This window comes from Channa argus, chromosome 14, assembly GCF_033026475.1.
Source record: "Channa argus isolate prfri chromosome 14, Channa argus male v1.0, whole genome shotgun sequence".
NCBI classification, from domain to species: Eukaryota; Metazoa; Chordata; class Actinopteri; order Anabantiformes; family Channidae; genus Channa; species Channa argus.
The window spans coordinates 21988710-22005561 of record NC_090210.1 but is presented as its reverse complement, the minus strand read 5'-3'; the positions used below and the strand labels follow the sequence as shown (position 1 = coordinate 22005561).

Below are 16852 nucleotides of genomic sequence, written 5' to 3'. Positions count from 1 at the left end.
TGAAACTTTGGAGACTGTTCAGTCAGTCAGACCGGCGCGCAATGGTCCCGAAGCTCCACCTCCCGACTCCGCAGCACCCTCCTCCTCCTCCTCCTCCTCCTCCTCCTCCGGCGTCCCGTGTCTCTGACTCCTCCTGCTGTCAACATGTGGAGGCCGAGCAGCTGATGTTCTACAGGTAAAAAGCACAAATGCAAAGTCAATGCTAAGAAAGTGGCTTTGAAGAGGATACTAGGCCGAGATCAAAGCCGAGAGTAACGTTAAATAAGTTTCTACATGGGTCAAGAATCAAGCAGAAATTAACTTTGGACGATGGTCCTCAGGAAAAACATGACTGAAAGCTCCACAACCGCTACTGAACCAAACCCAAGTTGTTATTTTTAATCACGTATTTCTTAAAGGCATTTATTGGACACGGAGCTTTCAGCCGTGTCACATGGTCTTCATCAGGGGGCGGAGGTCACTGAGTTGCTCTAAAATTATAACAGAGCCAATTCCCTGTCAATTGAGTGAAAGAAAAGAGCACTGCATGAATATTAATTTTAGATTTTTGGTTAATATCTTATGTTTTTTTTTTTTTGTCCTTCAGGTTTATCCCGTACAGCATGTTGATTTGGCACAGTTTTTACTTTAAGACGCAACCCTCCACAATTTCTACCGGGGCCTGGGACAGGCACTGTGCAGCTGGGGATGGGCTGTTGGGGAGGGGTTGCCCAGGGACACCTCAACATGTGGTCAGGAAGAGAGCGGGGCGCGAACCTGTGACCCTAAGGTCAGTAGGCAGCCACTCTACCAGCTGAGCCACTGCTGCCCCTTTGTTTAAAATCTTAATTTATTAATTCATTTGACCTAATTTAAAATTTACACACACCATTGATAAATAGTCTGTGTAATTAGATAATTAGCTCCATATTTATTTTGTAGGTCCAATCTAATTCAAACACAAGAGTATGTGTGTGTGTCTGTTGTTCACCTTACTCAGCACCCAGAATGACCCCTGACCCCGCTTGCTTTGAGCCTCAGGGCCCTGCCAGAACCCCCCCCCCCCCCCCCAATTCTTGATTTGGCGCCCGCTGCTGACTGGCTGCTGTCCCCTGACCCCAGAAAAGATTTACCTTGAGTTTGGAGGTTTTGCTTCAGAAAGAAACAACAGTTCTGGACGGTCAGCTTTCATTTCTCATCAGTCCCTCATGCAAAAAAGAAAAACAATTATTCCTTGAAAACGATCCTAACATGTGTTTAAAGAAACATTTTTAGGTTTGCATAGCAGAAGGAGACTTTAAAAGAGAGGTTAGTGCTGCTTTTGGTGCTTTGATACTGTGCCTAATGTTTAAGTGGGTACAGAAAGATCATGGTTCGGGTTAAAATAAATACTTTCTTAAGGTTAGAGGATCTAAGTTGTCATGGTGACAGTAAAAAAAAAAAACACTCGTGGTCATGGTCAAAAGGAACAGTGTTGACTATGATACAGTAAAGTTACAGCAGCCTCGTGTCAACATTGTCCCTGTATCTCATCGTCCCCTGCTCCTCATCACAGCCACGGGGGGCCGACACCAGAACTGTAAACATGACATTTTGGAGTATTTGCTGAAAACTGTGATGTTCTTTCTCATGACTTTTAAATGATGCTTATTGCACATCTGATTGTCCTACTGCCAGCCATACTTTGTTCTCACGCTGTGCATTAATCCGAATAAACCCACAGGACCTCAAATATGTCAAAGTATTAAGTGGAAAGTTTCGATTCGTGGCCCCGCCGCCAGAGGATTTGTGTCAGTAGGCTCAGTCAAGGGTTCTTCCGAAAAACAACTTCACTTTAAAGATGTCCGAGCAAAGTGCATCACGGCCTTTACAAAGGGTCCTTAAGGGTCCTCCAGGGGCATGTTCAGTCAAAACTACTGTGGCATAAAAAAAAACTGCTCGGGGATAATTTTTATTATGTTTCATTAAAGCGTAAAATGTCTATCTACACCGACCTGTAGTTTCAACAATCTCTGTAGTGATCTCGACATATTTAAATCCTTCCTTGGAGAGGAATCAAAACACAACAGTTGGGACAATGCCGGCAATTCATGTCTGGATCAGTCCCAACGAAGCACGCGGTGGTGGGATGTTAAAAATGAGCAATCGTCTTCTGGAAACCCATCGTAAAGAAAGATTTGTTTGTTATTTGTTTCGGAGATGTTCTCCACCTGGTACCACTCTCTACAGGTCACCGGTCTTGCCAGGGTCACCTCAGTGACCCTTGACCTCCAATAGTCAGCCGCCGACAGAGGTTAAGTAACACTCACTCCCTGTAGCGATGGTCTATAAGCCCCTGGAGGATTCCTCGGTCTGGGTTTGCCCAGAGGTATGAGCTAAAAACCCACCTTTTCAAAGTCACGTTAATGTGAACACAGTTCTAATCTCGACCTTTTTGTGTCAACGATTTCTGGGAGCTGACACGTCAGTGCTGAGTCTGAGTGATGAGGAACTCCTGAAGCACTCAGCCGTTAGGTAACTTCTGCGTGTTTAAGCCTGTTCACTCCAAATCCTTGAAAAATGGATGTTTTTCTCTACTTTTGTAGATGTCCATCATCTAAATGTTGTGTAACGCTGACACAGATTTCTCAGCTCAAGCAAGTCTGAAGCATTTTCTTTTTGACATTGACATTTATCAGGATGGAATGGATGGAAACCAGCAGCTATAAATGAAAAGAAATCAAAAAGCTGATCGCTTTGTCGTTTCTGGTTTTGATTGCTGACACACTGCGATTACTATTCAACCTTTGTGTTGAATATTTACAAAATGTGCTGATAATTTCATTGATTACACTCCACAAACTACATTAAGTGAAGATGCACCTTTCCCGTATTTTTTTTTTTTTTCATTTCAATGTTAGACCATCCGTAGTTAAAGGTAGTTTAGTTTAGTCTGGTACATTTCTGGCTATGACAACAGTCAAATACAGTAAAGTTTGTACCACCTGTTAATGGACAATGTCCAACCATTGGACCTACCCTGTACTGTAGAAAGACACACTGCTGGAAAAGGCCTAAAATAAACACAGCACAAATCAGTGTCGGCACATTCTGAGATCAAACCCTTTAACGGCGTGAGAGCTGCAGCATGTTCATCTCTTCACTGAGGAAGAGGACTGCGGCATTTGGACAAGCTGGTTGTCTCCTCTCGTTTGATTCCTTGCCAGTATCTCCAAACCTCCAAACATCCCAAAACAGGATGGGGAAGACAAACATTTCCCCATGCCTGTTTGGGACTTCTCGTAATCATGGGAGATAACGGCACCGGGGACATTTTTTTGTCTCTCCCTCCCGCTGAAATGTGTCAGTGGTGAAGCCAAAAGAGACTTCCTCCAACCAGCATCACGCTGACAGGAAGTGAGAGAGAGTGGAGGTCTGATGCTGACAAATAAAACACAGGAACACATGGAGGACATGAGGAAGGCTTGTGTTACCTTTTTGGTACTTTGGACATATTTGGAGTTCATTTTGTACAATGTACTAACAAATGTGGTACAAAGTACAAACCTCAGTGTTAAAGCATATTTGTAATGATAAAATGAGGTATCAGGAGGATATATCTACCTAGGACTTCGTCAACAACAAACTTCATTAGGAACCCCCCTAAAAGACCTCCCAGAACCTCTGCAAAACCCTCTGAGGGCACTTGAAGAAGGAAGGCAGGGGGAGAGAGAGCGAAAGAGGGAGGGACGAACTGATAATCAGTTGCAGTCAAGCTTGTCTTCAACTCCCTGTCATTACCCGAAGGCTAAATGCTCGTGGTAACCACTTACCGACAAACGATGATGCAGCAAACTCTGACAATCTGGGCAGGGCACGACAAGCCCAGTCATTACTATTAACCCACAAACACACAAGACTGTTTGTTCGTGATCTTTTTCTGTAGACTTCCTTGTAAGCGCGTCTTATTTTGGCAGAAATTTTTTTGCACTGTAGCCACAATCAACCATATCCAAAGACAGACACGCATGGACGGACTAGGAAAAAATGGGCCCCTGAGCATTGATAGGTAAAAGGCCCCCATCACTCTTATCAGAGCCCATGTTGACAACGTGTTGTTTGTAGTCATTGTCATAGTCATGTGTCGGTTTCTATTGACGTTTTTTTCCAAGTGCTATTGGTCTTTTTGACTTTGTGCTAATTTTCTTTCTTGTGCCGTTTTTTTTTTTTTTTTTTTTTTGTAAAATGTTTATTTCCTTTGTGGTTATTTTGCAGATTTTGCCTGACTTTCAAACACATCTTCCCCAATACAGATGCTCTGGCCTTTTGGAGCCTTATGCACGTTCCTGGCAGGACCGTTCTGTAATCCATCAGCGTTGACAACTGTCAGGAACCAAGCAGTAGTGATGACACGTACGACACCCAAGCTTTAAACAATTCCAAAACCAGGAGGATCCTGTCTCAAAGAGATGCGCAAATACTAGTCCATGACTTTGTTACTTCTAGGTTGGACCACTGTAATTCCCAGGCCCAGTAACTCTGTAAAAAGCTAACAATTAATCAATGAAGGGGAAAGTATTTCTTTAGATGTTTTTATTTGTTACATTATTTTATTGCTTTTGTATATAAACTGTGTGTGTCTGTGTTTGCCTAGTCATAGTATTGTTGATGCCTTATTTGTCATATTGGTTTGGCCAATATACATGTTGTCTCCACTGAGCTCCTATCCTCCTCTTGACCCTCTCTCTCCGGTAGTTGTCTTTGTCCTTCTCTGTCCCCCTCTCTCTGTCCCTTTCTGCAGGTGTCCCCGGCTTTGAAGCTGTGTGTCTTCCAGCGTGCAGATACTGGTCCTACCAACCTGCCAGATGTCTTGTTGTTGCTTTTTGTTGTCCTCTGTTCTTTTGTCTCTTCACTTTCCACTCACCCCAACCGGTCGAGGCAGACGGCCGTCCACCCTGAGCCTGGTTCTGCTGGAGGTTTCTTCCGTTAAAGGGAGTTTTTCCTCTCCACTGTTGCCTAGAGCTCGCTCCAGGGGGAATTGTTGGGTTCTCTCTATTACATCTTTATAGTCTCGACTTTATTCTGTAAAGTGCCCTGAGATGACTTTGTTGTGAATTGGCGCTATATAAATAAAGTTGAATTGAATTGAAACTTCCTCTGTTTAAGAACATTTCAAACGCATTTCTCCCAGTAGCGTTAAAAATGTCATGAATTGCTAGAATATAGCTAAATATTTCTGTCTGTTTTCATTTTCAGAATGTTTCTCTCAAAGAATAGAAACCACCTAAGCCCCAATACTGTGAAAAAAATATTACCCTTATCAGTTACATACTGTGAGCACGGCCCACAAAACTCTGTGTATCCAACTGAATTATAGTTTAATTGTAACATCGCTTACAACTGTCGAAGATGACTGCAATATTACCAGCCTCTACATCTCTATAATAATGGTTCTGGTGAACATAGAACTTGTTATGTTAGAGTCTGGCCACTAGATGGCAGTAGTCCAAAAAAGAGCTGTTAAACTAGACGTCGTGAGATGAACCTTTGGGTGCAACTATTGGCTAGGAAGCTTCCCCACCCAGGTGAGGCTTCATCTCACCATCCCTGCCTGAAGGAAGTCAGCAAAAAACGGCTAAACTTAACCTACAGCACCAGCTCTACACATCAGCAAAGACAAATCTGACCTCACCTGAGTGATACAATAGCGGCAACATGTATATTGGCCAAACCGATATGACAAATAAGGCATCAACAATACTATGACGAGGCAAACACAGACACACAGTAGACACACTGTTTAGTAATATACAAAAGAAATAAAATAATGTAACAAAAAAAAAAAAAAAAAAAAACACCTAAAGAAATACTTTCTCCTCTGCTTGGTACAGTTCGGGCTGAGTAGAACGTGTTTCCATTAACCCTCAGATCGATTTTTAATTCAGTGACCAGCAGAAAGAACAGGAACTCAAGAGGAAAAAAGGGAAATTAACTTAATACAGCTTAGACAGTACAACATGAATCCAACGTGCAGGCTACACTCACCAGTTGTGTCTGTGGTGCTCAAGACTCTGCACACGAGCCTTTGAGTTTTACAACCAAAACATTTAGAAAACCTTACATACTGTATTTTTCACCACTGACATGATTTAAGATTCTAGAACGTCTAATATAAAATTAGCAGTCAAATGAACTATTGTGTTATTCGGTTTAGGTAGATGTTTGAAAACATTTCGGGGGATTTATGGAGCATAATTACTGCCTAAATATTGGTGTTGACTGTGGTTTGTCTGTCATGACTCATCCTCACCACATCACCAGAGCCAGATGCTTCAAAGCTGCTTTTGATCTACAGTCTGTGATTATTAAAAACACTGGCCAAATCTTCACGTATTGGTGTTGGTTGTCAACGTCTTCGTCAAAGGTGTATATTTATCATCATCATCATCATCCTCACATGCTGGCATCACATAAACTGATGAAGATTTAAAAATCTTCCACAGAAGGGCTGTTGAATGTCTGCAAGAACAGTCAGGCACAAGAATGTCATGTATCTGGTGATTATTTTGCTGTTTTATTTTAGTCTGGTCACAATATTTGCTACAACATGGGAAAACCACTTCTTAAAAATCGGTTAAGCTACAGGAAAAGGGTTAATCCAGAGAATTGGGGCTGCATTTCCAAAAAATAGAGCAATGCAAGAGACACACAAAACAATGGTCTCATTTGGTCCATTCTGACTTTTTCTGAGATTTCTGAGACTCTCTAGTGCTTGTGCTTCTTGGAGATTTCTGACATACAGCATCAGGACTTTGCAGGTGTTGTCTGTCTTTTTGCATCTATATATTGCTGTTTAACGGACACATTTTCACACTCACACACACACAGATGGACATGCAAATGAAACTGAGCAGGAAACGTGCTGCACTGGTCCTTTAAGCCTGTTTAGACCGTGCAGAGGTGACTACCTGCTTGTTCACGTTTAGTTGAGGGTGTTAGGAAACAAACAAACAAACAAACAAACCAGATCCAGGATCAGTTTTACCTTATAAGTAGATCTCTGGAGTGCCAAAACATGTGGGTCAGCCAGGTCAGGGAAGCTCTCAGAACAAACTGACCTCTCTGTCATCCCCACATGCTTCCTGCTGAAAAGGAGGGGAGGGTGTCGCTGTTAGCTGGTCTTCTCCCCTGGGAATCCCTCCAGACTTGCTGAGACGTTGATGACAAACTGATGACACTGATAATGGAGGGAAGCATAAGTAGAAAGAAAGTACCAGAACCTTTAAACTGCAGTACAGAACTGAAGGAAATGTACTTCATTACCTGAAATACTGATTAAACAGGAGGCGAATTACCATCATTTAATGTCGGGTAAGTTAACATGTAGTCTCCTGGTCCACTCAAATGAACACTGATTGTTCTTCCTGAAGATGTTTCGCGTCTCATCTGAAAGGCCTCATCAGTTCTGACCAACTACAGACCAGTTACAACCAAAACTGGTTTTAGTTTGTTGACTCTTGCTGGTTATTTGGGGGGTTGGATTCAACAAAACTATGCAAACGCTGCCATCTAGTGTTCAAATGTGAGTATTACACCACAAGAGCCTTTGGTAAATGCGTTCTACTTTCGAAGTCTCTGTAAAAAGCACTGACATTGTCCCATTGTGAAGCAGTTTGACCCACTGGTTTATTCAAAAATATAAACCATTTAAAATGTTTTTTTTTTGTTACACAAAACAGGAGAAAAACAGGCCACTGCATAAGTATTTAAACTGTAAAAGAATGAAAGGGGCAAAGCTGAGATTGACACACGAGGCTCCTGCACCTGATTTAAACGCACAATTTCCTTCCTAAAGTGATGCTTGACTTAATTAAACAGCGCTCTTCCAGCTCAGGCGCGTCAGCAAACATTGATGGGCAGAAACATGCCTGCAGTGCATGGCAGGGGGCGCACAGAGGCAGTGGACCTGCAAAGAGACAGCACATGGAGGAGCATTTCCACTAACATGAGCGCGGGCGAAACACTTACATTCCCCTGTAGTGTGCAGTACAACATCTGACTGAATGCACATGACAGCAAGGCGTCAAAATACAGACATGCAACTTCCGCTTTGGAGACATTGCTCGCTCATTTTACAATAAATCTTGGTTTTCTTGGAATATTGTTTAAATATTATAAGGCTAGCATTTGAATATTTGCAGTACTGGCATGTACTAGTGATTAGCACAGTACGGTTATACACATATTTAGGAAAAACGACGCCAAAACGTGTAGAAAAACAAGTTTTCCTCCGGTGGGGCGCTGCATTGTGCCTCTGATTTGTGCGCTTGCTTGCTTGCTTTTTGCGTGCGCGATGCACGCGCGTGAACGTACATACGGCTGCGTGCGCGCGCAGGCGAAGGACCGCCGAGCAGAGTCGTACCGTGCAGCAGGCACAAGCCGCTGGGCGCGCAGGAAAAGCCGCAAAAAGAGAGAGGGCGAAAAAAAAAAACTACAGCCGCCGCTACTTGAATCAGCGAGGAGAGCAGAGACAGCGTCGGAACTTCAGTGCACAAGGTAAGAGCAGCGGTAATTCTCCTGCTTTTCTGCCTCCCCCCCCCCCAAAAAAAACGCGCTTTGGGAGTATGTGGTTGTGTTTTAACAAATTCTCTTCCCTTTTGTCATTTTTTCCATCGCTCCGTTTGGGGAGCCGGGGCGCGCACTGCATGCGTGAGGAGTGTAAGAAAGGAGACAAAAGATCCGCCACAGACTCGAAGTGAACGTTAGACAAAATGTGGCACAAGCGAGGCTGAATTGGAACATTTCGAAAGTCCACAAATGAAATCGTCTTCTTTTCTCCTTTTCCACAGATGAAAAACTGTGCACGAGCAGTAAAAAGGGGTGTGTAGGGTCTGGAGGAACACGCGCCTGGCTCCCAGACATGGACTCTTTTTTCACACTTTTATTAGAGAAAATGCGCACGGGGCGCCTCATCACGCGCGCCACTCCACTTGTTATTTATGAATTACTCTCAAATTGTCTGATTATGTAATTTCCACTGGCAGCTTTTTCCTTCATATTTTACAGCCGGTAAACAGTTCAACAGCCAGAAATAAGACGACCCCTCTTCTGCCGCCCCCTTTGTCTGTGTGGAGGTGTGACACAATTTCACTGAATGCAGCTGGCACGCGCGCGCGCACACACACACACGTTCAGCGTCTTTAACCAGGTTATGTCATGGTTCCGATGAATTATTGATCTCATATTTCTGTTTTATTGCATTGAGATGAAAAAGGAAGGAGGAAGAGGAGGAGGGGATGGTGGTTTGGGGGGGGGAGCGGTCGTGGAATGAGAAGAGGCTGATGGAGATTTGGGGGTGCAACCCCCCCCCCCCCCCCCAAAAAAAAAAAAACCCGAGCTGCACACACTCTCAAAGTTATTCCGTTTTCTGCTGCTTCGACGGTGGATGTTATTTCTGCAGCGGGTCAAACTTTATTAGCCGTCCTCCGTCGGTTAATTGCCTGGTCCTTTGTTTGCCGCGTCACGCATGCGCATTGGCTGTAGGGTGGGGATGGGAGAGATGCCACCTTGCTTATCAAAAGGGCAGGGATGCGAAGGAGGTGTTCGAGTCGCCGCTTTCTTTACCTATTCCAGATTTTTAAAAATAGACTGCAGGAAAACAATGAGCTCTTTTCTCGACTGTGTGTCTCTGTGTGTGGATTTTTTTTTCACTCCATCTCTGTGGCCATTGTGATGCTGTGTGAGTGGAGCCCCAGTGATGCTGATGCCGTATCAGAATTAGGCCGCTTATAAACGGAATATCGATCAGTGGATTATAGTGATGCTGCTCAGATCTGATTGAAGCTGGCTAATCCATTAATTGTTTAATCTATAAGGCCATTAGTTGTCTGGTTCCAACATTTACCACTGTCATGCAGCTTGTATCGTTGTATTTGACACATCTTTAGATTTCAGTGACATTTTTCTGTATACTGCACTGATTCCACCCACTGAAGGTAATAGACAGCCATACTGACCCATATGGATGGCTGATGGTGTCCACGTGTGGATGCATATTACTAGATTGCTTGCAGATTCACACTTTACATAACGATATATAATAACTGCATTAAAACTCCATTTTATATAATAGCGTTGTGAAAATGGCTAAAGATGATTTTTTTTTTTAGGTTTCAGAATGTGCAGCACTACCACATGATCCTCAGCTCGTCTTTAGAGTATTTTTAGCGCCGCTTGTCGACCCAGATGAGGCTGACACGCCGCGACATGACTGTTGCTCTTTGTCAGTGCTAGTCTTTCAGCGGCCCGGCCACCGTTTAATTGCACGGTGATCCAGACTCAGTGAACAACACTGGCTGCAGTGTCCATCTATCTATTATCCATAACTGCTTACCTTGCTGGGGCCTCTCCTAGCTGTCATAGGGCGAGACGTGGGGTCCACCCTGAGCGGGTCGTCAGTCTATCTCAGGGCACAGACACAGAGACAGACATACACAGACAGACAACCATTCACACTCATGGAAAATGTAGAGCAACAACAATGAACCTAAAACGTCTTTGTACTGTGAGAGACAACTCGGACAAAACCTACGCAAGTACAAGACAAACATTTAAACTTCACACAGAAAGGCCGCAATTTCCCCAGGACATGAACCTGCAACCTTCTCGGTGTGAGACAGCAGCGACCTGTTAAAAATTTCTGAGCGAGGCTCGGCCTTCGGACCAATCACAGAATTGTATGCATGTCCATTTGATTGTCTGCTCATTGCAATTTCATAATGATGGCTGTGCAGAGCCATCACAGAGGATTGAGCATCTGAATATTAATATTCATTATCTGACATTGAATTGAATTGCTAACCAATTTATAGTTTGTGGTGGAACTAAAACTGTCCAAAGGGCCTCAGACTGTGTCTGTATTGAGATTATGCAGCAAAAGTATTTTATATTGTGTGTTTGTGGAGCATTTTCATTTGCTCACAGTATCAGATTCTGCCTGGACAAACATGCACAAATCCCATATATCATAAAAAAAATAAAAAAAATAAAAATTAGACGATAACCAGCATCAGTGTTATACTAATACGTCAGCTTCTTGAAGAATTGCTTTTAGCACCAGCCGTGGTAGAACATCACCTGCTAATGGAGGGACCGTACTAATGTGCCCTCTGTGTCTGGCCGCTGATTGGCTCCCATAAATCCCGCTCTGAGTGAACTCATTCATCCTTGTGGACAGCGACAAGATGCAACCTGATGTGGAATTATGACGGTGACTCATCTGGTACCGCCGCTGTCAGCTTCTCTGTGTGTGTGTGTGTGTGTGTGTGAGAAAGATGAGACAGGAGACATGGCAATAAAACATCAGTCAAACTCTCTCACTTTCTGTAGGTATCACACACACACACACACACACACACACACACACACCGCATCCCTCTTTTTTATCTAACCCTCTCTCACGTTTTGTGTGACAGTGTGTAGACAGATATAATAATAAGAGGCCAATCAGGGTTGTCCACTTACTTTTGTACATATAGTGTGTGAGATGACGACAGGGAGTGTGTGTGTGTGTGTGTGTGTGTGTGTGAAATAGGAATGGAGGCACAGCGACGATATCTTGCTCGTCCAGCCTTGTTCTTTGTCTTCATAATAGAAGACAGATACATTAACAGAACATTTACGCTCTTCGTTGACGATCCAGTCAGTTGTGCGATCAACAGGATCACGTTCACACAACAAAGGCTCAGTCTTAATGAAACCGCCAGCCTGCGTGTGGCGCAGACCGAGGCTGATTTCCTAACAGCAGCGGAGATGAAGCAGGACAATGTGAGGCTGCAGTTGCTCACAGTGTGTGTGTGAGTGTGCGTCTGTGTGTAGAGGAAGGTGGGGAACGAATGCAGTTACAGGTTGCGTCACCACTTACTACAGTTCGCTGGTGATTAAGATGCACATTGATACATGCACAAATCATTTTAAACAACCAATCCTGCTGGATTTCCAGCAGTTGCTACTACTACTAGTCATTTGACGTGTAGCCTCTGAGCAACTTATGAATGCATCCTATGCAATATCCTATTCTCCAACATACAACATTTAATCATCTGCAAACATTTGTATAGTGTGGAAATATGCTCGTAAAGTACCATTACTTTATGGATTAAATAAAATGCTTGACAAGCTTTTGGAAACCATGCAGTGTACCACCATTTAATGCAGATCTTCCACAGATGTAGAGCTAAAAAAAAACAACCATAATAGGATTTCACTTGGTCCTTTTTGACCAACATGAATTAGGTGCTGATGCTGGTTCGGAGATGGTTTAAATTTGTGAACCTTTCAAGAGGCTACAGAGCCACCGCAGACCCACGTCATCGCATCTCCGCATGTGTCAGTATACACGTCTGTGCATCATGGTTGCTATGGATGGTGATTGCATCTGATGAAAGTGGTTCTTGGTTGTAGAAGTTGGTGCCCCCTGGAAGCCGTTTTCTGAGGGCCGAGAGACACTTCAGCTGTTGAAAGGCAAAGAACTGCTTTGAAATTAGGCTCTGGCTTCAGACCATCCTACAACTTTCTTGGTGGACAGGGGCTAATGATGGGGTGTAAGACTAAATGTGTCCCACAGTACAAATCCTCTTTTAAGGGAACCACAGGGCAAGTAAGACGTCCAGAGTAAGAATTTTTTACATGACTGCATTAATGTTTATGTGTTTTCCTGTCATGCTACACACCATAATTATTAAACACTGCTTTCCACCCAGTTTTATAAGTATAACTCAGGCACCGCAGTTGGAGGAAACAGCTACTTTATGTACTGAATTGGGAAGTGAGTTTCTTGGAAAATTGCCACTGTTAGGAGCCAATTGTATCACACTGTTAAGACCAGGGGAAAGGTATTAGTGTTAAATGTTGAGGGGGAGGGTGTTTAATTCTCTATGAAGAGTTAATGAGCTGCAGAGAAACCAGGATACACTACTTTCGTTTTTAAACTTGATAAGACTCCTCGTCGCTGCCCCTGTTTGATAACCGGTTATTGCCCCGGCCTGACAGGAATGAGGAAGTTTGATGTTTTCAGTTTCCTGAAAAAGACAGCGTGACACTATGCTTACATGACTGTAAACTTTTCTAAAAGTTTATTTTAGTGCTGTTTATATTTAAGCGGAGTCCCCTGCACAGCAGGGTATGTGGTGATGGTCATCTGAAATTTCCCAGCATCATGGTCATCTGCTGTGTGATAATTGCTTCGATGGCTGACACATAGTCATGCCGATGTTCATTAGTAGCAAAATGCAAGTATGAAGTCTCCAAGTTCAAGGGCTATTCAGCTCCTATGTCCTAGTCAAGTCTCAAGTCTTTACATACGAGTTAAAACACTTTAGTCTCTAACTTGCATCCAGCTAAATGTGTCTATACTAAGAGCATTTTTCTTTTTTCCAGTGTGTTAAATAGCAAGATTATACAAAAGGCTCCAGCTCAGTACTGTGGTAGATGGACAGTTGTGTGCAGGATTATTGTTTTTGGTTAACGAATATTGTGCAATTCCAGTCCAAACTGAAGATAGGAAGTACAACACTTTTAGATACGTATCAGCTTTTTCGCAATCCTGTGATCTGACACATAATCGGTGACACTGTATTTGCCTCCACAGGTTGTTGTTCTTACCGCCTCGTATGACAAACAGAACAGTTTCTTACTATGGCATCAAAATGCCAGCTGGATAAGCACAAATTTTTCACCCCAAACAGTCAAAATCACTGGATAACAATTGTGCAAACACAGTCATATGGTTGGAGTTAGGCACAAAATAAAAATGATTTACTAGGTTTACTAAAAAAAAAAAAAAAAGTGGTTTGCCTTTAAAATCACGGCTTCATTAACATCACATCATCAACTGTCACATGACGTGCAGTGACAACAGTAGTTTGAAACTTGTACTCGAACTCCTGTCCTGTTTTGTGACCCATTCAACCCCCCCAACCTCTTTCTGAAAGACATTGGAGGGACTACATACTACATGACAGTCTTCTCCTCAGTACAGCTACTAAATGTCACTAAATGGTAACTTTTAGGGTTTTTTTTTTTTGGTGCTGGTACAAATGACCTATATAGTCATAGTTTGCACAAAGACAGTCTCTTTATAAGCTGTGAAGCATGTTAACAGGTTTTCAGTTCAGCATATCATAGCAGCTAAGGTTGTGTTCACAAAACTTCAATCTATCAACTTGTTTTGCTTTTTTCTGCCGCTTAAAAAAATAGACTCATGCAGCTTTAAAAAAAAATAAAATAAATAAACACACCTCATTCATCATCCTGTTGTCCCAAGATGTGCTCGCAGTTGATGTTTGCAAGGATTAGCAGAAAGTTGGGAATACATTTGTGGATTTGTGGGCCCTGAGTTGGAAGCAAAGGCAGTCATTTTATCTGCTTAACATATGTTGAAAAAGGCTTCAGCATTAACACTAACACAGTTTTACAAATGCTAAATCAGTCTTTGACCCGGGGTTTGATGTGATTTCAAGTTTCTGCAGACATAAAACACTAAAACAAAAACCATGAAAGTGATGGCCGGACACCCCTCGCGTCCCTGCCTGGCCCAGTCTTGCCGGAGGTTTGATGGCGGTGCAACACGTCCCCGTCCTCGGCAGCTCTTTCACCATGAGCGCTATCTGTCACAGCGCGCCTTGTCTTCCAGGAAATTACAGCTCGAAGTGAAAGCGACAACGTTATCTGATATGTGGCCCGACCGACGGGGCGGGAATGGACTCAGCAATCTCAGCTCACTCTCTGCTGAATCCCAAATTCACTCACTCAGTCGTCCTTGTGGATTTGAAATCATTGGACGGGGGCAGATAAAGGGACAATCTGGACATATTTCGTCCAACTTACCTAACCTCTTATCTGTGGAAGAGACAAATTCCTCTTAAAAGCAGAGCAGACAGTGATAACATTTTGGTAGTTATGAGAATTTAAACCCCAAATGTTTTCAGATTTAAACGGACATGGCTGTGATTATTCATTTCTTAAATATAAAACTAACATTTTTACAGATCAGATTTTTTCAGGCATGTTTTTCATTCTGAGACTTCCATGAAAACCGGTCAATCATTAACTGCTGGAATGTGAGTTATAGATCAGTCCGAACCAACCTCAATAAAAAAGGTCTCAGTCTTATCTGCTGGGCTTTTATCGGTGAGGTGGGAAGCAGCCATCTTGTTTAAACACACCAATGCAATGAAGCAACATGCAGTACCAGAAAAGCTGGTGCGTAGTATTGATCCCATTTCTGTTGGTAGCAGCACTGCTGCTGATCAGAGTAGGGTGGACATTTGCTAGAAAGGAGACAAGTTTCCTGCTTTACAGAGATTCATGAAATCATCATCTGCATCTGCAAGTTGCCAGTTTAATGGGAACACAAACTGCGCATTTAAACAAGTTTGTCTTCTAACTGCAGGGTCCACAGTAAAACAGGCCGACTATTGTTTATATCATCGAGGGTTAAATGTACATTTTGTTTTGCTCTCACCAACTATTGGATACATTGCCGCAAGATTGGCTACGCGCATTGATATTTATTAGAGTATGTTGATCTGAAAGAGACTGTAATAACTTTGCTGATCCAACGAGTTTCGCTCTAGTCTGAAAATAATGAAATGGTACAACCGAGTTTAGAGTCGTAGGTGCTCGACCTCCTTGTGTTTGCGTTGCAGTCCCAGTTCTGTCAGCTCCCATCAATGAAAAGAGGAAGAAAATTACACCGGATTTTGTTTTGTATTTTCTTTTTTTTTTTCCCCTTCAAGTGCAAGACGTGATCAAGGCCCTGTCTGAAACACTCAGCAATGTGCATGTGTGTTAGTGAGGCATTAGGCAGTGAGGAGGTGGGTGTGTGTGTTTTCTGCATATCAACAGTAACAGGCTGAGATTATAATGCTGTGCACTGCGATGGAAGAGAATTTGAGTTATTTTAGTGAATTATTCTTCAGTCTGGCAACACCTGATGCTCGATATTGGTCAATAAATTACATGAACAGCGTTCGGCCTGTCCCTTTAAGGGTCGCCACAGCAGAGCGTGTTCATTGATTTGGCATTTTATACGCTGGGTGGACTGGTGGGGTGGGATTTGATCCTGCGGCCTTCTGCATCCCAACCCAATGCAGAACCCATTTTTTTGAAAACAGCAATCAAACATTGTTTAAAATACTTTCTGTATTGGTCAATAATATATAATTCATTGAAAATGTATTTATATTTTAATTATAGTTTGAAATATATATATGATGTTATGAAATAGAAATATTTTATTTTCTTTTATTAAAATGAGAATTATACTAAAATTATAAATAGATGTGGATGCATTTTAATACAAATATTTTTTAAATAATATATGATAACAAAAATGTTCTTTATATAATAATTCATTTAAAAAAGAAAAACGTTTAATTTAATAAATTGAACTTCGTTTGGAATTGAAATAGAAATATATATATTTATATCTCTGGTACTTGCTCAGATATTTCACAGATGACACTGAATAGACCAATTAAGAGGCCATCTACAGTCTGCACTGTGTATCCTCCAGTCGGCCGAGTACTGCTGGATAATGTGTGTCTTGGCTCCCAACCCCTGTGGCTCTTTTTGGGGGTCAGCTGGAGTTTAGAGTTGACTTTGTCCAGTCTCCTTGTCTGGTCTGCCACCCAGCGTTGCTGACTGCAGGGCTGCCCTCTCTCTCTAACTATCTCACTGTTTCTGGCTGGGGACAGCGGACGCCCGCCACGTCCGATTCCACTACACTGGCGTCTGGCCGTGAGCTGCAGACGCACTGGTGGCAGGGGTCATTCTAATGTGATGCTGAGAGGGCCAGTTTAACCAAGCCAGCCGGTCAGACGGGCACACACAG

At 42.8% G+C, this 16852-nt stretch overlaps 1 protein-coding gene and 1 long non-coding RNA gene across 2 annotated transcripts in view; one reads left to right on the top strand and one right to left on the bottom strand.

Annotated features, from left to right (window-relative positions):
- The first annotated feature begins 8334 nt into the window (after positions 1 to 8334).
- Positions 8335 to 16852, top strand: part of basp1 (brain abundant, membrane attached signal protein 1) — a 41852-nt gene continuing 33334 nt past the window's right edge. The window contains exon 1 of the mRNA XM_067475696.1: positions 8335 to 8514. The gene's annotated coding sequence lies outside the window, so the exon portion shown is untranslated. The remainder of the gene's footprint in view (positions 8515 to 16852) is intronic.
- Positions 11518 to 15999, bottom strand: LOC137098939 (uncharacterized). The gene is made up of 3 exons (XR_010910677.1): positions 14510 to 15999; positions 14256 to 14349; positions 11518 to 12470 (listed from the first exon to the last, which is right to left on the bottom strand). It is a non-coding gene; the product is annotated as an uncharacterized lncRNA (long non-coding RNA).